Genomic DNA, 23,615 nt, shown 5'->3' on the forward strand with positions numbered 1-23,615 from the left:
GCCCTTTCCAGGAGCGTGCGCAAGTCCAGGGCATTGTTTCTCCTAGAGCACTAATGGGTTCACCATAGTTATGCTTTTCACATTGTACAAACTACAATTGAGCGCTATTTGAATACATGCAAATACACTCATATCTCGATGTGTCTTTGTATGCTACAAAATTCAATTAGAATGTTAACATTATGAAGGACATCATTAGCAGTGTCACTGAAGGTAATATTCTGAGGGCCATCTCACATTGACATCATCAGGAGCTAGGGTGTGACCATGGGCTGGAGTTTTTGCTCCATTCTGGTAGGCAGGAGTTTGACCCGGAAATGCACCGATCGCGGATTCCTGTTCCCACATTTGAGAGATGTGCCATAATATGCCAAGCAGTCAATTAATAGCTGCTGGGCGGGTTCTTGATCAAGATGGTACGCGCTTACGAAATAGGAGCAGATATAGGCCATTTGGCCCCTCGAGCCTGACCCACCATTCAATAAAATCATGGCTGATCTGTTTGTGTTTTGAATTCCACATTCCCATCTATCCCTGATAACCTTTGATTTCCTTTCCTAATAAGAATCTATCTACCTCTGCCTTAAAAACATTGAGTGATCCCGCCTCCAATGCCTTTTGAAGCAGAGAATTCCAAAGTTGCACAAAACCTCAGAAAACATTTCTTCTCACCCCTATCCTATAAGGGCGACCCCTAATTTTAAAATAGCACCCCCTGGTTCTGATCTCACCACAAGAAGAAACATCCTTTCCACATCCACCTTGTCAAGACCATTCAGGATCTTATATACTTCAATCAAGTCACCCTTCACTGTTTTAAACTCCTCAAGGTCACTTCAAGGTGGGCTGCTTGACCAATGGGCAATGGAGGGTGGGACATCAGGGCATCGGGCTGGCAGGCTGCGACCCAGAAGGACATTATGGCCACTTACTTAAAGGAAATGCTGCTCAGGTACACCAGGGGTAAGAGGTGTTGTGAAGTAATAAGATGTTGCTGCTGTTGATAAATATTTTGAAGCATTGACACAGCTGAGTGCCAATTTTTATTTATTTGTGTATCCATTTACTGATGGGAAGATTGCAGGAACTTTGGCAGGCAAGAAAAAGCCAAATGCGTTTCAAGCAAAACCCTGATGAACATAGGGAGATATGAAGCATCAGGCTGTTAACTCTCATTCCCTCTCCAATAGATGGACGAGAGAAGTGAGCGAGCTGATGACCAGGGCAGAGGGACAAGAATGGTTCCAAGGTTCGATGATGATTCAATGCCAGCTGTTAGTGCCAAACAGAAGGTCCTCATGCCAGTTGATGGTAAGAGGAGACCTCCCAGCTTGACCAAAGCTGCCTGGACAAAGGTGGCAGCAGAAGTCAATAGCCTCAGGGTCATTGAGAGAACCTGGATACAGTGCAGAAAGCACCTCAGCAAACATTTAAGATCTGCCAGGGTGAGTGAGACTCCATTATGGAAATGTACATTCGTGGAGGGATGTGGGACAACTCCATGAGGATATTGTCACGTGCATTGACCAAAAGTGAGAGGGGGCATGATGCACTTGGCCTGAGGCCTATGAAGGGGTTAGTGTGTAGAGAGGGAGGGGTAGGGATGGGAGTGGCGGAAAGGTACAGTGGCCATTTGGCACTGCAGATTCTTCAGTCTGTGGAGCTGAGGTCAGACATGAGAAGGAATGATTGTGCAGTAGATTACAAACCATTGCAATGTCACACTGCATTTGCAGGAGAAGAGGGCCCAAAATACCTGTGAAAGATTGAAGATGGGAGGCAGTGTGCCCAACCTGGCCATCTTGATGGCCATAGAGGAGGAGGTCTTGGAGCTCGCATCCAAGAAGTGCAGCCAGTCCATTGAGGGAGGCAGGACAGGACAAAGGTGCTGGGGTGGTCAGATTGCAAGGGGCATTATGTGCAATTTAAAGAGATGTGTGTTAACAGGGCTAAGGGGGAGGGCATGATGTCTGGTACATTGTTATAAAACAGGCATTAATGATGCTTGCTCGAGAACTCTCCTGCAACATAGAGGGATGATTGACTACATTTTGGAAATTATGAAAAGCAACAATGAGTAATATCTCAGTGCTTGATGTGTCGCCAATTTGGAAGTATGTCTATGTGCACTCACTCTAAGGTAGAAGATAGCCATAACCTTCCTTCTTTGTGTCTCCTGCACAGCTACACCATCGAATGTTACTGCCAAAAGCTCCCAGGGTTCCACACGAATCTCTGAGGAGGAAAAGAAAGCCTCAGAGGGCCCTAGTGGGGATTTGTGTGGTGGAAGTAAGGGTGAGGGCACATATCACAGTTGCATGTGCAGCTGCTGGCGACTGAGATGTAGCAGGCCTCTGGCAGTCAGAGGAGCTCTGGAGGAGAGCCAGATGCTGAGTCCCAGTCAGTTGATGGAGTCATCCATAATGTGGATATGTAGCAAAGATACCACATGAGTTACATGTTCTGGCACGGACTTGAGGTGCCCATCCAGGCCATGAGTGCTACAAGCACCCACTTAACAGAAAGTACAGCTTCCTCCATTGACAGATTAGCGACTGCCTTGGAGGACCAAACCCAGCAGATTACCGAAGCAATCATGGGGATGTGTTCTGACCTGAATCTCCATATCTCTGTGCTCAGAGGCCCAAAGCCTGGATGATGGGGGAATGAGAAACCTGGGTTCACATCCAATTCCTGGTTCCTTTCAGGAAAACAAGAAGCGCCAAATGGACATCATGGCAGAGGGTGAGCAGCAGCTGATAACATCTGGGGGCACCTCTTAGAATGCATCTGTCCTCCGCCCCTCTGTCATTGGCACAGGTACCCTTGAGTGCTGTGGTGACAGAAGGGCTTCCTGCCACTGTGCAACAGACACCCACCGTGCTTGGGCCCTCACGGCCTCAGGTGGCAGAGATTTGGTTTCCAAAGTCAGCACAGACAAGGGGGCCTAAGGGACAGCAACCTGTCTCCACCGTAACTAAAAATGAGGGGTGAGACCACACTGCAGCACTCGGAAAAGAATCCTACACTAGTCAGGTCTCAGTGCAAAGGGATGAGTTTATAATTTGTATTAGTTTCAAAGGACAATAATGTTCTGTATAAATAAATGATGTATTATATGAACATCCTAGAGAAGAGCACTGATTTAATTACTGCATGTAATAATGGATGGAGATGGATTCCATGATGGTCTTATTTGAATGTGTGTAAAATTAGAAACAGGGGAGTAACATGGTTTGGATTTTTATTATTGTAAGATTGAGGACTTGGTTTTCTGGTGAGGATGGAGGGAGAAGAAAGAAACAGTGAACAAGATAAGATGAAGTTTTGTTCTTATCAGAGGAATGGACGTTTTCCCTTGGCTCCTCCTTTGATAGGGGATCCCCTCTCTGGAGCACTAGGTTTTAGAGAGCACAGCAAACAGTTACTATCAGGGACACCCCAGAATACCTCCTCCAGTTCTGCCTAGGCAACGGAACCTCATTATGAAGAGACCAATCGTCTGCTCGATGTTGGCCCTGGATGTGGTGTGGCTCTCATATCGATGCTTCGGATTCAGTCCTGGGATCATGAACTGGTGTCATGAGCCATTTCTTTAATGGGTAGCCTTTGTCTCCCAGCAACCATCCTTCCAAAGCATCAGCTCCACCATCGACGCACAGTAGCAGCTGTGCGTACCATCTACAAGATGCACTGCAGGAATTCACCAAGGCTCCTTCAACAGCACCTTCCAAAACCGCAACCTCTACCACCTAGAAGGACAAGGGCGGCAGGTGCATGGGAACACCACCACCTAGAAGTTCCTCTCCAAGTCACTCACCGTCCTGACTTGGAAATATATCACCATTCCTTCAATTTCACTGAATCAAAATCCTGGAACTCCCTCCCTGACAGCACTGTGGATGTACCTATACCACATGGACTGCAGCGGTTCAAGAAGGCAGCTCATCACCACCTTCTCAAGGGCAATTAGCAACGGGCAATAAAAATGCTGGCCTAGCCAGTAACACTCATGTCCCATGAAAGAACTAAAAAAAAAAATCAGGTTCTGTAAACATGGCTGGCACCTGGGAGTTCCTAAGGATATAGGAGTCATGACTGCTGCCTGGATACCTTGCACAGAGCTGCAGGATGTGCTGCTGGTGGCCACATACTAACTGCATGTTGATCGAATGGTAGCCCTTCCTGTTAACAAAAGGCCCTGGCTTGCCGGATAGTGCCTTGAGGGTGACATGGGTGCAGTCAATCACACCTTGCACCCTTGGAAAATCGGCCATGGCTGCAAAGCCTTGGGCTCTTCCAGTCTGACTATTGCAGCAAATGGTGAAAGCAATGAAATGGCCTGCACATCTAAATATGGCATCTATGAACATTTTTATACGTGATGTGTGGCAGGATAATGCCACTGAGATCCCTACAGGTGGCCTGAAATAACCCTGAGGTAAAAACATTCAAAATCACTAAGACTCTCAAAGTACCTGGCATTGGATGGCACCCCACACATTCATTCATGGGATGTGGGCTTCATTGGCTAGATCAGCATTTATTTCCCATCACTAATTTCCCTTGAAAGGTGGTGGTGAGCTGCCTTCTTGAACTGCTGCAGTCCATGTGGTGTAGGTACACCCACAGTGCTGTCAGGGAGGGAGTTCCAGGATACTGACCCAGCAACAATGAAGGAACGGCAATATGGTTCCAAGTCAGGATGGTGATGGCTTGGAGGGGAATGTGCAGGTGGTGTTGTTCCCATGCATTTTCTGCCTTTGTCCTTCTAGGTGGTAGAGACCGCAGGTTTGAATGGTGCTGTAAAGAGGAGCCTTGGTGGTTGCTGCAGTGCATCTTGTAGATGGCACACACTGCTGCCACTGTGAGTTGGTGGTGGAAGGAGTCAACATTTGTGGATGGGGTGCCAGTCAAGCGGGCTGCTTTGTTCTGTATGGTGGCAAGCTTTGAGTGTTGTTGGAGCTGCACTCATCCAAGTAAGTGGAGAGTATTCCATCAAACTCCTTGCTTGTGCCTTGTAGATGGTGGGCAGGATTTGGGGAGTCAGGAGGTGAGTTATTTGCCACAGGATTCCTAGCCTCTGACCTGCTCTTGTAGCCACAGTATTTATTTGGCTGGTCCAGCTCAGTTTCTGGTCAATGGTAACCTCTAGGATGTTGCTAGTGGGGGATTCAGTGATGGGAATGCCATCAAATGTCAATGGGAAATGGTTTGATTCTCTCTCATTGGAGATGGTCATTGCCTGGCACTTGTGTGGTGCTAGCCACGTGTCAACCCAAGGCTGAACATTGTCCAGGTCTTGATGCATATGGACACAGATTGCTTCAGTATCTGAGGAGCCACAAATGGTGCTGAACATTGTGCAAACATTAGCAAACATCCCCACTTCTGACTTTATGATGGAGTGAAGGTTATTGATGAAACAGGTGAAGATGGTTGAGCCAAGGACACTACCCTGATGAACCCCTGCAGCAATGTCTTGGGACTGAGATGATCAGCCTCCAATAACCACAAACATCTTCTTTTATGCTAGGTATGACTCCAGCCAGTGGAGAGTTTCCCCCCTGACTTGCATTGAGATCAGTTTTTCTCGGGCTCCTTGATGCCATACTTGGTCAAATGCTGCCTTGATGTCAAGGCCAGTCACTCTCACCTCATCTCTGGAGTTCAGCTCTTTTGTCCATGTTTGAACAAAGGCTGTAATGAGGTCAGAATTTGAGTGGCCCTGTTGGAATACAAACTGAACATCAATGAGCAGGTTATTTATAAACAGGTTGATAGCATTGTTGACAATACTTTCCATCACTTTCTTGATGATCGGGAGTAGACTGTTCTGACAGTAATTAGATGGGTTGGATTTGTCATGCTATAATACCACAAGATGTTGGAGCAGAAGTAGGCCATTTGACCCATCGAATCTGCTCTGCCGTTCATGAGATCATGGCTGATCTGATAACCCTCAATTCCACTTTCCTGCCTAAACCTTTGCCATAACCCTTGATATCCTTACTCATTAAAAATCTGTTTATCTCAGCTGTGAATATACTTAACAACTCAGCCTCTACAGCCCTCTGTGGTAAAAAAAAATTCCACAGATTCACTATCCTCAGTGAAGAAATTCCTCCTCATCACTGTCTTAAATGGTTGACCCCTTACTCTGAGATTATGCACTCTGGTTCTAGACTGTCCCACAAGACAGTGATGAGGAGGAATTTCTTCTGAGGGTCATGAATCTGTGGAATTTTTTTTACCACAGAGGGCTGTAGAGGCTGGGTTGTTAAGTATATTCACAGCTGAGATAAACAGATTTTTAATGAGTAAGGGTATCAAGGATTATGGCAAAGGTTTAGGCAGGAAATTGGAATTGAGGGTTATCAGTTCAGCCATGATCTCATGAACGGCAGAGCAGATTCGATGGGTCAAATGGCCTACTTCTGCTCCTAAATCTTATGGTATTATAGCATGACAAATCCAACCCATCTAATTACCATCAGAACAGTCTACTCCCGATCATCAAGAAAGTGATGGAAAGTATTGTCAACAATGCTATCAACCTGTTTATAAATAACCTGCTCATTGATGTCCAGTTTGTTTTCCAACAGGGCCACTCAAATTCTGACCTCATTACAGCCTTTGTTCAAACATGGACAAAAGAGCTGAACTCCAGAGATGAGGTGAGAGTGACTGGCCTTGATGTCAAGGCAGCATTTGACCAAGTGTGGCATCAAGGAGCCCTAGAAAAACCTCTCAGCATTTACCCTGTTAAGCCGTCTAAGAATCTTATAAGGGCACCTCTCATTGTTCTAAACTCCAATGAGTACAGGCCCAACCCACTCAACCTCCCCTCATAAGAAAATCCCTCCATATCTGGGATCAAGCCAGTGAATCTTCTCTGGACTGCATCCAATGCCAATATATCTTTCCTTAGATAAGGGGACCAAAACTGTTCACAGCATTCTAGGCATGGTCTAACGAGTGCCTTGTATGGTTTTAACAAGACTTCCCTATTTTTATACCCCATTCCCTTTGAAATGCATGCCAACATTCCATTTGTCTTCCCTATTACTTGCTGAACTTATATGCTAGCTTTTTGTGATTCATGCATGAAGACCCCCCAAATCCCTTTGTGCTGCAGTTTTCCGCAGTCATTCTCCATTTAAATAATATTCAGCTCCTCTATTCTTCCTGCCAAAATGCATAACCTCACACTTTCCCACATTATATTCCATCTGCCAAGTTTTGGCCCACTCACTTAACCCGTCTATATCCCTTTGTAGACTTTGTGTCATGCTCACCAGTTGCCTTCCCAACTATTTTTGTGTCATCTGCAAACTTGGTGTTAGCACATTCATTTCCCTCATCTAAGTCATTAATATACATTGTAAATAATTGTGACCCCAGCACTGATCCTTGTGGCAAAATAGTTACAGGTTGCCATCCTGAAAATGCCCCCCTTATCCTGACTCTGTCTTCTATTAGTTATCCAATCCTTATCCATTCTAATAACTACCCCCAACACCATGGGCTGTTATCTTATTAAGTAGCCTTGTGTGCTTTGCCTTACTAAATGCCTTTTGGAAATCCAAATATATTACATCTACTGGTTCCCCTTTTATGTATCCTTAGCTTCTCAAAGAATTGTAATAAATTTGTCAGGCATGATTTCTCCTTCATGAAGCCATGCTGACTCTGATTGATTATATTATGCATTTCTAAATGCTCTGCTATTCAATCCTTTAAAATAAACTAACATTTTCCCAATGACAGACGTTAAGCTAACTGATATTTAGTTACCTATTTTTTGTCTCCCCCACTTTTTGAATAAGGGTGTTACATTGGCAGTTCTCCAATCCTCTGGGACTTTTCCAGAATCCAAGCATTCTTGGAAGATTACTACCAGTGCATCCATTATCCCTGTAGCTCTTTCCTTTAATATCCAAGCATGCAGCCCATCAAGTCCAGGGGACCTATTGGCCTTTAGCCCCATTAGTTTCCCTGGTACTTTTTCTATAGTGATAATTATTGTATTTATTTCCTCCCCCCTTTTGCTCCTTAATTATTTAGTATTTTTGGAATGCTATTAGTGTCTTCTACCAGTATTTATTCAACTCCTTTGCCATTCCCTGGTTCCCCATTATTATTTCCCCAGCCTCATTCTCTAAGAGGTCAATGTTAACTTTGGCCTCTCTTCCTTTCTATATATTTAAAGAAGCTCTTACTGTCATTTTTAGATTACTTGCTAGTTTACCCTCAAAGTTTATTTTCTCCCTCATTATTTATTTTTTGGGTTATCTTTGTTGTTTTCTAAAACTTTCCCAATCCTCTGGCTTTCCACTAATCTTTGCCACATTGTATGTTTTTTCTTTTAATTTGACACTATCCTTAATTTCCTCGGTTAACAATGGTTTGTTTATCGCCTTCTGAGAATCCTTCTTTCTCACTGGCATATATCTTTGTTGTGAGTCATGAACTATTTTCTTAAATATCTGTCTTTGTTCATCAACCATCTTTTCTGCTAAACTCCTTTCCCAATTCACTCTAGCCAACTCTGTGCTTGTTCCTTTGTAATTACCCTTATTTAAGTTTAGCACAGCTGTTTCCAACCCAAGTTTCTCACTCTCAAACTGAATGCTAAATTCTACCATGTAATGGTCACTGTTCCCTAGGGAATCTTTTATTCTGAGATTATTTACTAAACCTGCCTTATTACACGTTACCAGATCCAAAATAGCCTGATCCATGGTTGGATCCATAACATATTGTTATAAGAAACTGTCCTGAATACTTGCTCTTGGCTACCTCTGCCAATTTGATCTCGCCAATCCACATGAAGATTAAAGTCACCCACGATTAATGTACTGCCTTTTTCACATGTCCTTGTTATCTTTAGATTTATTCTCTGTCCTACAGTATAGCTACTGTTAGGGGCCCATGAACCACCCCCACTAGTGTCTTCTTCCCCTTGTTATTTCTTCCCTCCACACATTTGGATTCTACATCTTCCGATCCACGGTCATTTGTTGCTATCATACTTATGCTGTCTCATACTAACAAAGCTACCCCACCACCCTTTCCTTCCTGTCTTTTTGAAAAGTCACATACCTCTGAATATTTTGTTCTCAGCTTTGATCTCCTTGTAAACACGTCTCCGTAATGGCTATAAGACCATACCCATTAACCCCGATTTGTGTCGTTAATTCATTTATTTTGTACCAAATACTACGCTCATTTAAGTAAAGAGCCATTAATTTTGCCTTTTTATCATTTTTCCCCCCTTTGGTCCTATTTGCTGCTGTGTTTTATGTTTGTACATTCTGTCTCTTCCTGTCACACCCTGGATATCATTATCTAAATAGCTGTCCTGCAATGCTGCCATATCCTTTTGCCTTGTAGCCTATGTATCCCCTCTCCAGAAGCCACAAGCCCCCAAACACCCCATTTAGTTTAAAGCCCTCTCTACAGCCCTAGTTATTTGATTCACCAGGACACTGGTCCCAGCATGGTCCAAGTGAAGTCAGTCCCATCAGAACAGCTCCCTTCTACCCCAGGACTGGTGCCAGTGCCCCATGAACTGAAAGCAATTCCTCCCATACCAATCTTTGAGCCACACATTTAACTCCTTGACTTTATTTATCCTATGCCAGTTTGCCCATGGCTCAATTAGTACTCCCTTGGAGGTTCTGCTTTTTAATTTAGCTCCTAACTGTTCAAATTCTTTCAGCAGAACCTCCTCTCTAGTCCTATCAATGTCATTGGTACCAATGTGGATGACGACAACTGGATTCCTCCCCTCCCACTTCATGTTCCTCTCCAGCCCTGCGGAGATGTCCTTAACCCTGGCACTGGGCAGGCAACACAACCCTTGGGGTTCACGTTCATGGCTGCACAGAACAGTATCTATCCCACTAATTACACTGTCCCTTACCACTACTACATTCCTATTTCCTCCCACTTGAATGGCTCCCTGTACCACAGTGCCATGGTCAGTTCGCTCATCCTCCCTGCCGTCCCCCCTCTCATCAACACAGCTTGCAAGAACCTTGCAGCTGTTGGACAGTCACAGGGGTTAAGGATCCTTAAATGCTTCCCCCAGGTTCCCATGCCTGCCTCAACTGCAGTCACACCCTCCTGTCATTGATCACAGCCCAAATTTGAATGACCTAATCTGAGGGGTGTGACTGGCTCCTGGAGCAAAGTGTCCAAGAAACAATCCCCCTCCCTGATATGGCACAATATCTGCAGCTTTGACTTTAACTCCTTAACTCAGATCCAAGTTCCTCGAGCTGCAAGCACTTACTACAAATGTGTTCACTCTGGATCACCTTGTTGTCCAGCAGTTCCCATATGCTGCAGCAGCAACATGTCACCCGTCCTACCATCACTATTGTATTTTATTTAGTTAATTAATACATTACTGTAGCATCCCTGCTCTTTAAACTTGAAGAATCCCCCGGTCTTTAAACTTTATTGTAATTTTTTTACACATCAGTATCGATCTTATACTTAACAAGCTATTTTTAAGAAAAATAGGAAAAAAAATCTAGAGAACTAAACACAAACAGTACCTTTACTTTAAAGACTAGAAATACTCACCAATCAGCTGCTTTCCCTGCACTCACGTCACATTGTGGTTCATGACATCACTTCGCTGCTGGTTCTTAATTGAGCTGCACTTTCACTTGAGCCCTTGAAAAATCCCTGTTTAAGGATGGCAACTATAGAATTTAAACTGTAGATTTCAGTTTAATGCCAACTACAAATTAAATTAGGTTTGTACATAATCAAAAAATTTAGACTTTCTTACCCAACAACTGCATGCACTCAGTCCTAGGTTAAACTGAGTTTGCTAGCTGAATTTATATGTTCCTGACACAAAAGGCCTAGCTGAGTCAATTAATAAGGATCCAGTTTCAGCTGGTTCTTAATTAAGCTGCTTTTTCACTGGAACCTCAGAACCACAGACTTCCATTGCAAATTGATGTCCGCATTTAAAATTATGTGATTAAGTAAACTCGTCAAGCTTCTTAAAAAAAACCCTACTTAAGGTTAGAAACTACAGGATTTAAACTGTAGATTTCAGTGTTTTTGGTGTGCAATGGGCAATTTTCCACATAGCCGGGTAGATGCCAGTGTTGTAGCTGTACTGGAAGTATTTGGCTAGAGCGCGGCTAGTTCTGGAGCAGAAGTCTTCAGTACTATTGCTGGAATGTTGTCAGGGCCCATAGCCTTTGCAGTATCCAGTGCCTTCTGCCATTTCTTGATATTGTGCGGAGTGAATTGAATTGGCTGAAGACTGGCATCTGTGATACTGAGGACCTCTGGAGGCAGCCAAGATGGACCATCCACTTGGCATATCTGGCTGAAAATAGCTGCAAATGTTTCAGCCTTGTCTTTTGCACTGATGTGCTGGGCTCCCCCATCATTGAGGATAGGGATATTTGTGGAGCCTCCTCTTCCAGTGGGTTGTTTAATTGTCCACCACCATTCACAACTGGATGAGGCATGGCTGCAGATCTTAGATCTGATCCATTGGTTATGGGATTGCTTAGCTCTGTCTACCTGATATCATTATTTGGTAAGCAAGTAGTCCTGTGTTGTAGCTTCACCAGGTTGACACCTCATTTTTTTTCAGTATGCCTGGCGCTGCTCCTGGCTCCTCTGCACTCTTCATTGATCCAGACTTGAACCCTCAGATTGATGGTAATGGTAAAGTGGGGGATATGCCAGGCCCTGAGATTACAGATTGTGGTTGAATACAGTTCTGCTGCTGCTGATATGTCACAGCACCTCATGAAGGCCCAGTTTTGATCTGTTCAAAATCTATCCCATTTAGGATGGTAGTAGTACCACACAACACGATGGAGGGGATCCTCAATGTGAAGACGGGACTTCATCTCCACAATGTCTGAGCAGTAGTTGCTCCTACCAATACTGCCATGGACAGATGCACCTGCAACAAGTAGATTGGTGAGAACGATATCAAGTAGATTTTTCCCTCTTGTTGGCTCCCTCATCACCTGCCAAATACCCAGTCCAGCAGTTATGTCCATTAGGGCATGGCCAGCTTGGTCAGCAGTGGTGCTACTGAGCCACTGTTGGTGATGGACATTGAAGTCCCCCAGCCCGAGTACATTTTGTGCCCTTGCCACCCTTAGTGCTTCCTCCAAGTGGTGTTCAACATTGGAGAGTATTGTTTCATCAGCTGAGCAGGGGATTGCGGGGGGTGGATAGCGGCGGGGGTAATACGTGGTAATCAGCGGGACGTTTCCTTGCCCATACTTGACCTGATGCCATGAGACTTCATTGGGTTCAGAGTCGATGTTGAAGACTCCTATAACAACTCCCTCCCGACTGTATACCACTGTGCCACCACCTCTACTGTGTCTGTCCTGCTGGTGGGACAGGACATACCCTGGGATGGTGATGATGGTGCCTGGGACATTGTCTCTGAGGTGAGTATGACTATGTTGCTTGACTAGTTGCCCTGAGTTGAGCAATCATTGTTTGCAACTCCAGGGGAGGAGCGTTCGGCTAGAAGCCCCAATCTGAACACTTTTCCCCATCCGTCTTCCCCTCACGCTCCCCTCCATCCCATCCATTCCCAAATCTTCTTCCAATTGCACCTCTGCCATCTCATGCCTTCTGGCAGCACCCTGTGGCCTCGGTTCAATGCCTCAGCTGAAAAAGAGGCTTGTGAGTGTTGTCCGGGGCTTTGAGCCCTGGAGTTGGGCTCTGGAACCTGCTTTCAACACCACCCCCCCAAATGACTACAGCAACTACAGTCCAGTCAGCTTAAATTCAGTTGTGAGGAATCTTCTAGAAACAATAATTTGGGACAAAATTAATAAAAACATTGAAAAATGTAAGTTAATTAAGGAAAGCCAGCATGGATTTCTTAAGGATAAATCATGTTTGACTAATTTGCTGGAGTTTTTTGAGTAGATAACAGAGAGGGTTGATGAGGGTAATGCTATTGCTGTAGTGGATATGGACTTCCAAAGGCATTTGTTATAATGTCACACAATAGATTTGCGAACAAAGAGATAGCCTGTGGAATAAAAGGGCAGTGGCAGCCTGGAAATGGAATTGGCTGAGTGACAGGAAACAGAGGGCTGTAGTTAATTGATGTTTTTCCTGCTGGAGGAAGGTTTATAGTGGAGTTCCCCAGGGGTCAGTGTTGGGATCCTTGCTTTTCCTTATATATATTGATCGAAATCTTGGTGTACAGGGCACAATTTGAAAGTTTGCGGATGATGCAAAACTTGAAAACATTGTGAACTGTGAGGAGGATTGTGTAGAACTTCAAAGGGACATAGACAAGTTGGTAGAATGGACGGACAGATGACAGATGAAGTTCAATGCAGAGAAGTGTGAGGCGATTCATTTTGGTAGGAAGAACATGGAGAGATAGTTTAAAATAGGTCAAAGAACTTTAAAGGGGGTTCAGGAGCAGAGAGACCTGGGTACATATGTGTATAAATCATTGAAGGTTGCAGGACAGGTTGAGAGAAAGCGGTTAATAAAGCACAGGGTATTCTCGGTATAGTAATTGTAGCTTTAAGGAATGTAGCGACTGTAGCTTTATGACTTATTGTACTGTGTAGTATCATGTGACAGTGTGAACGAACCAATGTGAAGTGCGGAGAACCTTAGGGGTGGAGTTTTTGTGTCTAGTGGTGGTTCTTGATGGAAGCATGTACCTGCTGCTGAAGCCCTGTAAATAAAGTTCACTGTTTCTTATGAGAGACCTGTCTGGAAAATCAAGTCTATAACAATTAGCGACGAGGATAAATTGGTTCTGGAGCTGTCCCTCGTCCAGTGAATGAAAGTGTCTTGTTTTAAACAGGAGCATGGGAAAATATACTCACCAGGTATGCCACTTTTTGGCAGGATTGACCGTTTTGACTTATCCACAGAGGACTGGAGTCAATATATAGAATGCTTTGCTATCTTATTCCAAGCAAACAAAACAACGGTGGAGGAAATAAGGAAAGCAATTCTCCTAAATGTCTGTGGGAGTAAAACTTATAATTTAATCTGTAGTTTGACAGCCCTGAACACTCCCGATTCGAAGACCTGCAACGAATTGGTAGACCTCATAAAGGGTCGTTTTCAACCCAAAACCTTTGTAATTATGCAAAGGTTCAAACTTAATTTGAGAGTAAGAGCCCCAGGGAAGACAATAGCAACATACATAGTGAAGTTGAAACAGCTAACTGAATATTGTGACTTTGGAGAGACCCCAAAAAATATGTTAAGGGATCGCTTGGTTTGCGTTTGCACGATAATGCCATTCAATGATGGTTATTAGTTGAAGTAAATATTGATTTTAAAAGAGAATTGGAATTAGCGCTTGTGAAGGAAAGCACTGAGCAGGATTTGCAGGCATTACAGAGTGTACAAAATGGTGCCGTTTTCCAGTTGGGGTGGGAACAGGCTGCCGGGACTGGCACAAAAACCAGTGAGTCAGCCGCAAAGTGGGAGACAGTCTCTGCTACCTGCAAATTTAACAAATATACAGGAGACAGCTCAGCAGCAGATCTGAAAAAGAATTGTTACTGATGTAGAAGTAACCATATCCCTGAAACTTGCCGTTTTAAAGGGGTGGAGTGCCATTATTGTCATGCAAAAGGAGTGTGTAGCCATTCAGCAACTTGAGGAAATGAAGACTGTCTTAAACAGTAGCAGAGAAGAATAGCAGAATAAACTCAAGGAGACGCTACTTAATTACAGAATTCAAGATGAAGCAAGTGAGCTTCACAGAGAAAAGGAAAACCTGTTGAAAGACCTTCACAAGCTACAAGGATCCCTCAGGTCAAAGTTTGCACTTCTGGAAAATTATGAAGGGAAACAGGATGAATTTAATGTTACTCTGACCAAACTGAAGAACCAGTTTGCAGAGAAGATGCAACAATGTTCAAGGTTCCAGGAGGAAGCCAAAATATACAAGAAGGAGACGGACAAGCTGAAGAATCAGCTGAGTGAAACATAAGAGGCATTAAAAGGAAAAGCTGTGGAACTTTCCAAAATGCAATGGGGCGATGAAGCCATGGGTAGCTTAACCCCTGAACTGAACCAAGTTGAGATTTCATCTGAGAGAAGTCTAGCTGACTATGAAATCAAATGAAGGACAAGACTAAACTCTGTGGTAGATAAAAGAAGACAAGATGGAAGATGGCTCATAATGAATGACCCCCACACTACTACAGAGTTAATTTTGAAGTGCCGCCTTCATACAATGGTTAAGCCTGGTACTTCCCAATTTGGAGCGGAAGGTAGAGAGCAGTCAAGGGAATCAAAAAGTGACTTATGATTTGCATAGTCAAGAGCGAGACTTTAATGTCAGTGAAACAGTATTTGTACGAAACCTTGGTGGTAGATCGAGTTGGTTACCTGGTGTAATAGTTTCTGTACCATATAGAAGTGGAGGGTTGGATCATCTGAATCATTTGAGGAGAAGCAAGTTACCCCAACAAGCCAATGTTCCACCTGTAACCATTATAGAACCTGTGATCCCCGTTGTGCTTGATGAACCAAGGATAGACATATCAGATGTCTCTATCAGAGTAGTTAACATTGAACTGCCTGTGCCTAAGGAGGTACCTGATTTCCTGCAGTTCCAGAAAATGACGATTCAGTAAGGGATTCTAAAGTTGTGGAGCTATGACATTCCAACCGGATTAGGAAACCACCTGAGAGACTGAACTTATAATTTCATAACTCATGTATATATTTGTAATGTCATGAATGTAGTTGTTCTTGTAAATACAAATTGTAAAAAAAAAATTAAAGGGGGAGAAATGTAGTAACTGTACCTTTAAGGAATGTAGTGACTATAGCTTTAAGACTTATTGTACTGTGTACTATCACATGACAGTGTGAATGAATCAGCCCGAAACGTGGGGAACCTTAGGGATGGAGTTTTTTGTCTAGTTGTGGACCTTGATGGAAGCATGTAACTGCTGCTGAAGCCCTGTAAATAAAGTTCACTGTTTCTTATGAGAAACCTGTCTGGAAAATCAAGTCTACAACACTGGGCTTTATTAATAGGGATGCAGAGTACAAGAGCAAGGTGGTAATGTTGAATTTATATAAGTGACTAGTTCAGCCTCAGCTGTGTATTGCGGCCAGTTCTGGGAGCTGCACTTTGGGATGTGAAGGCATCAGGGAGGGTGCAGAAAACATTCACGAGAATGGTTCCAGTGATGAGGAACTTTATCATGACGGGCCTGGATGGAGTAATTGTGCCTAATTCCCTTTTAAATGCTTCAATTGAACCAGCCCTCACCACACTCCCAGGCAGTGCATTCCAAATCTCAACCACCCACTGCTTAAAAAGTTTCTCCTCATGTCTTCTTCTACCAACAGTAATTCTGTGAAAAACCCAGCTGGTCTGTCCTCATGAAAGGATCGAGAATGGGGGTGGGGTACAGATTTAAAGTTGTTGGTAGAAAAAGACATGAGGAGAAACTTTTTAAACAGTGGTGGTTGAGATTTGGAATGCACTGCCTGGGAGTGTGGTGAGGGCTGGTTCAATTGAAGCATTCAAAAGGGAATTAGGCAGTTATCTGAAAATGAAGAATATGCAGGGTCATGGGGAGAAGGTGGAGGAATGGTACTAGGGGAGTTGCTCATTTGGAGTGCCGGTGCAGACATGATGGGCCAAATGGCCTCCTCCTGTGCCATAACAATTCTGTGATTCTGTGAAAAACCCAGCTGGTCCACTAATGCCCTTTAGGGAGGAAAATCTGCCGTCCTTACCTGGTCTGGTCTACATGTGACTACAGACCCAGAGCAATGTAGTTGACTTTTAACTGCCCTCTGAAATGGCCTAATAAACCACTTGGTTCGAGGCTATTAGGGATGGGCAAAAAATACTGTTCTTGCTCATGGCGCCCACATCCCATGAAAGAATAAAAAAAAAAAAAGCCCCATACTTGTTAGGCAGTGAAAGGCTCTTTCCTTCTCTGGTCCTTCACATAAGGTAGTAGCGAGCAAAGGATCAAGGACCAAGGTGCCCCTTGCATCATTCATTGTCCATCCATGTGTGACATTAAGGGAGATTCAATGACGAGAACAATGAGATAGAGTTCATCAGGTACAGCTCAGCATGCATTCTGGGTGCAAGACAGTCACCCACATGTCAATGTGATGCAGTGACCTAGGTGTTGGTAAGGCAGGTCCAGATGCCATGCATGCAACAGTGAAGATTGCTCTACTGGTGTCCCCGTTACTTTGCAAGCCTTTGTATTCCAGTGGCAGAGGCTGTGGTTTGTAAAGGAGCCAAAGTTTTTGGGAGCATTGCATGTTGCATATATTGCTCACTCCTGAAACTGGGACCATGGGGATAAATGGATAATGTGGAAGGCCATCTGAAGAGCTGGTGTAGCACAATTGTGGTCTCACCCTGCACAATGTGCATTATTTGCACGTCTGTTAGCATACACAATCATATCAGCAGATATTGGGTGGGAAGCCATGATTCCTTCTGGCACTCTCAGCACGGAGGCATGGCTGATAGAGGTATTCAGATTCATGAGTGGTTTGGACAGAGCAGATAGGGAGGAACTATTCCCACTCATGAAAGGATTGAGTATGAGAGAACAGATTTAAAGTAATTAGCAAAAGAAGCAATAGTGGTTAGGGTTTTGAGTCTCTGCCTGAGAGTGTGGTGGCAGCAGGTTCAATTGAAGCATCCAGAAGCGAATTAGACTGTTATTGGAAAAGAAAGAATGTGCAGCATTATGAGGAGAAGCTGGGAGAAAGGAACTCGGTGAATTGCTCATTTGGAGAGCTGGTGCAGACACAATGGGTCAAATAGCCTTCCTCTGCGCCATAAAATTCTGTGATTCTGTTTGAGTACACACAGTACTTTGGGGCCTCATTAACAGGCATTGCCAGTAATTTGAAGATTCCAGGCTGTGAAGGACTTCTCAAGCTGTGTGTTCACAATATGTTGAGACCAATAGTTATGATGGTGATGATTTCATCCATATCTATGTGACCTAGTCAAATTCTTCGATGTTGCTTTACTCTCTTGTCAGGTTTGTGAATTTTCCTGAGTAACTGCAGCTTCCATGTAAAAGATTCTGTCTGTGTAAGCAGCTCACCGAGGACTGACTGATGGCAAGTGTTAGATCACAGGCCACCCGGTGAATCTATTTTGGGTTAGGATGCATCTGGTGAAAGCACTCTCCTGCACAGAATCAGCCCTGGAGTATATGGGCGTGCCTCTCAGCTGCTCTGCCATTGCCACCCTCCACATCCTCCTGTGCATCAGATTACTGAAAATAGACAGGGGCATTCTCCTCCTCCCCTTTCTCATCTTCCTCATCATCCTCCTCCTTAGATGTTGGAGCTCTAGCAATGACATCTTCCTCTTCCTGCTCTAGGCCCCTCCACTCCACTCCCCTCCACCGCCCCTCCACCGCGAAATGTTGTGCAGCATGCAGCACACCACTACTGTTCGGGATACCCTTGCAGGGGGATACTGCAGAGCTCTAACTAAGCGATCAAGGCACCAGAAGGGCATTTTGAGAATGCCAATAGCCCCTGCTCTATGGTACTCGTGTTGCCTCATGGCTGTTGTTATAATCATTAAAATGATCAACCTAAACAGCATTGTGCATTTGGTGACCGCTTTGATGCCTTCAGAAACAGTGTGTTTGGCCAGTTCCCTTGGGAGCATGAGGCGGACGGCGCTCTGAATCTCCCTGGCTGAGATGGTGTGGCGCTTGTTTTAATGAATGAGGTACAAAGCCTCGGAGGCGATGCACTCGAAAACGTCGACAATGAAGGAATTCATAACACCCCTGGCCTTGGACAAGATCCTGGTGGAAGGGTGGACCTGGGTCAGCACCCTGTACATAGAAGTGGAATGGATCTGCTTGCGAGATTTCCTCCGCTTCTTGGGTGGCTTCTTGGTGACTTTAGTCAGTGACTGCTTCAATGCCATGTACTGCCCTTAGCTGCAGACACCACCATAGGCATTCCACTCGATTTGGACCAACTAGCTGCATTTAGCGTCAGTTTGCAGCCGCCTAAAGTAGGTCATTAGCCAACCCTTTAAAGCATACCTCTTGTCCCCCAGAAACCAAGCACAGATCAGTAGGTGGATGAAAAAGCTGAGGGAGTTGAGTATGAAAGAGTCATGGCAGCTACTAGGGAACCTTGCACAGACATGCAGAAAAGCCTTGCTATGGTCATAAACCTCCTGTACATTGAAGGAATGGAAAGATTTCTGGTTGACGAAGATGTCTGGTTGCTGATTTGGACACTTTAAGGCAAAGCGGATGCAATCGATGACCCCCTACACCTGAGGGATGCCTGCTAATCATGCAAAAGCCATGGCTCTCTGTATCTGAGATACCATTTCAACTGGGAAATTAATGTGCTTCCCCACACAAGCAAAAAGGGCAGCAGTTATTGCCTGATGCAGCTGTGTGCAGTAGACTGAGGGATATTCTGGATAGAAGATATTCCAGAAAGGAGATATTCTGGATGGGTTTCCTGCTGAACCCTGGAAAGAACCTGATGCATAAAAATTTAGAGCAATGTTTACCTTCACAGCCACCAGCAGGCAATGAGGATTGGCAGACTGTGGTTCGAGATGTCGCTGTACCATGCCAAGTATATCAGTGGTTAACCTTAGTCACCTTTGGCATTGATTTTCAGTCATATTGAAATATGACATCCGAGGTCAGTACACTCTTTCACAGGGTAAAACTTGTCCTCCTCCTTCTTCCTCCCGGTGCGCGTGGCGCTACCTCTACCTCCTGTCCTGGTGCCCTCCTGCTGGCCTCAGGCTGGTCACATTCACTTGAATCTATGGTGCCAATGTGCGAAGGTGCCACGTTGTTTCTTCTTTGGCACAATGCACAATGATCCCTTCTGCGTCTCCCTGCCATCTGGGTGCCCCAGTCAGTAGGGGAAAGAAATTTTGCCCTGCTTAGTTGAGTAGCCCTGCCCTCCTATTCCCTAACGTTAAAGCCAGGCAGCTACAAGTGATTTTTTTTTGCCACTTCTGAGGCAAATTTCAGCATTGTCTAAGGGCTTCCTGCACTTATCCAAAAGAGTACCATACCTAACATAGTAGCTCCAGAAAGTTTATAACTTCTCCAACCAGGTCTAACACACATAGTCCCACTCCCTCCTTGCGAAAACCAGACCTGATTGAAGGCAGCTGCCGTTTTATATGTGCGCATGTCAGATTTGCATGATTGCAAAAATTGGGGGCTGGGGTGAGTGGGGTCTAGGTTCAGGGACAGCCTTCCGGTTTCAGGCCTCTGCCACCATTTTTGCTCTCCTTCTGCATGGAAATTCAGGCTCTAGGCCTATCACTGATCAATTTTGTTCTTTTCCAATGAAAGCTTTAGAGACCACATTATTCGTTGCAGCTTCTTAAGCTAAACTGCCCATTCCCACAAGCCCATCCCCAGTGCTTAAAACCTTTCCATGGCTCTACCCAACTAACACAGTCCATACTAAGGATAAATCAAACAATTAGTATTCATTTTTTAAAATGAGGAAAATGTCACTTTTGCTATGATTCTCATATTTCAGTAAATCTGTCTTGTAGAACTGTAGTGATGCCTGAGGTACACTGCTGCACATTCTTTACTAACTGCTGCAGACTGCTCATTGGTGAACTCAAAGGATACTGCAGTACCCTTTGCTCCTGTATGGCCTTCCTTCTGAAAACAGGCTCAGTCAGATAGTGATCTCTTGTCCACAGAGTTGGCATTTGGTATGAGCTCACAATCTGGCCAGATCTTTTTTATTCCTCGCCTGCCACCTGCACTTGTTCTTTCAGTGACTAGTAATTCATCAGGCGCACCTTCCTCAAAGTGTCTTCCTAAAATGTCTTGGTGATTGTGTTGGCACTTTGGGGAGGGTGAATGCTGGATACAAACATGCTGTAATTAGGGAGGAGTTTATCGCCCAAGAAAATCTCAGCTGAGGACAAACGGAGTACAATTAAGGACATATGACTGTGTGTAAAATAATATACACCACAGGCCAGGAAACACAGATTTTTTTTTTTAAATGGTCCAACATGGATTAGTGGGACAAATGAAGTGAAATAATAAGATAAACAAACTCTAGAATGCCTGCAGGGTGAAAGCTGAGGGGAGAACATTGGGAAGAATACAGGAACCTGCAAAAAAAAGTTTCATAGGTTAATGGGGCATAAATGGAAATGAGGAGAATCTATACAACAGTAAAAGATAAATCTGTATTGTTGTCACTTATCATGAGGGAGCCAATGAATACAGGAAAGTTCTTCCTAGATTTGCAACAAGCCAACAATGCACATATTTTAACAAAGGTTAAAAAAACCCAAAAGGAATAACTCCAGATCCACTACTGATCTAAGTAGGTTTACATTGGCAGATGGCAAAATGATGCAGCTATTCTTTAGCAATAAACTTGAGAATTACTCTTATGAAAACAGAAAATGGCACTGAACACAATTTTAGAAAAGGCAGCCCTGTTTGACCAAATTGGTCAGATTAACACGTACCAAATTAAGGAAGTCAGAAGTAGCAGCTAACTATAATCGCTGAAATTCAAAATGAATAACTGCAAGGCTTTGCACTTTGTAAGAAAATTTGTAACAGGAGCCAAATGGGCCAAATGGCCTCCTTCCTCTATATTTTTAGGATCATTGTTTAGATACTCAGTTGGGCAATGAAAGCAGTTGCCAAAATGATGAGCCTGAATAACCTTATAAGCATAAAATTTTACTTCATCTATAATACCACACAAAGTAATGAAAATTGCTAAAATATTGCTAATGAAAAATTTCTGAATGTATTCAAAGCTGATTTTTCCTTGTCTAATTCAATAGATTTGCATTCAGAAGTCACCATGATCAAAAAAAAAGTAAAGTATTGCGGATGCTGGAAATCTGAAATAAAAACAGAAAACGCTGGAAAAATTCAGCCGGTCTGGCAGCATCTATGGAGAGAGAAACAGAGTTAACATTTTGAGTCGAGTATCACTCTTCTTCAGAAGTTAGTAATCTAAAAATTGTGCTGCACTAAATGGTCTCAGAGCACAAGAATATAAGAAATAAGAGCTGGAGTAGGTACTTGGCCCTTTGAGCCTGCTCTGCTATTCAATATGATAATGGCTGATCTTCCACCTCAATGCTCATAGCCATTAATTTCCTTAGTACCCAAAAATCTATCAAATCTCTCTTAAATATAACTCAGTAACTGAGCCACCACAGCATTCTGGGATAGAGAATTCTAAAGATTCACAACCTCTGAATTACAGATGTGCTGATAATGGGACAGTGGACACTAACATTATATTAGCGCAGCATCAATAACTAGATCAGGTTCTAACTCATTGATTTCTATGGTGCAGTTGACTAATGGCCACTGCATACTTCCAGTATACTGAAGACATATACTTGTGATCGGTGAATTTTGTACAGTAAAATACTGCATTACAAATCAGGCCTAAATTGACAAAGAAAATTTGCGATAAATAGGAATGCCAAAAATCTGAAATAAAAATTGAAATGTTTAGAAATGGTAAGCAGGCCAACTAACACCTGAAACAGAAAGCAAGGCTAAGCAGTAACGCCTGAAATATTACCTCATTTTCCCTTGGCTAACAGTAATCCCTCAGCTGACATTTTAAAAGATGATCTGGTCATTTATTTAATTACTGAATGAGAGAGCTTTTTTTGCACAAATCGGGTGCCATGTTTCCCACATTGCAATAGTGTCTACACTTTATTGATTATGAAGCACTTTGAGATATTCTGAGGTCATGAAGATGCTATATAAATGCAAGTTCTCTCCTTCCACAGGCTGGATGAAGACAGTCTTTTCAGTTTATTTGTATAATTTAATCGCGAAAGAAGCAAGCAAATAAGGAGAGGGAAAGAGGAACTCAAACAAGCATGGAGGGTAAGGAGATGCTTTCAAAACTCATCTACAGCAATATATATGTACATTTGAGCACTGCTACTGTCAGCACAACAGTTGCACTGCAATGGGTCTTTCATCCTGCAAGAGCTCTAGAAGTGCCTGTTCAGCTGCTTGCCTGAGCTGAAGCAAAGAAATAAACCACAGACGTCTGAATCCTATGGTGCAAAAAAGTAGTGATGAAGCATTACTGGAAAAAATACTGCATATGCTTTCAATAAACTTTTGCAGAGAATAAACTCAACTGCCTTGGATCATGGTGCTGTAAGGGAGGGAAAGATAGACCCCTGCACCCGATAATTCAAAACAGTTTTCTGAACCCTCAAAAATCAGTTGCCATTTAACTTTTGTGATGATGAAAAGAACAACAAAACAAGATGTCTAATCCCACAACAAAATCATGAGAAAGGAAATTTGTGGAATCAGGAAATTTTAAGCAAGAACTGAAAATGCTGCAAATGGTCTGCCAACATCTGAAAGAGAAAGGCATGTAAGTGTTTCAGATACATGATGTAACAAAAAACCTCCTTGAAACTGAATAGAAGTGTTTTCATTTAAATTGCAGAGATCTAACTGCTGAACGAACTGTACTTGGTGATGGCAGCAACGTCAAGAACAGGTGTAAAGAAACAATATCTGAGAGAGAAAAGACAAGCTCATGTTTTGCTT

The sequence above is a fragment of the Carcharodon carcharias genome, chromosome 13, assembly GCF_017639515.1.
Source record: "Carcharodon carcharias isolate sCarCar2 chromosome 13, sCarCar2.pri, whole genome shotgun sequence".
NCBI lineage: Eukaryota > Metazoa > Chordata > Chondrichthyes > Lamniformes > Lamnidae > Carcharodon > Carcharodon carcharias.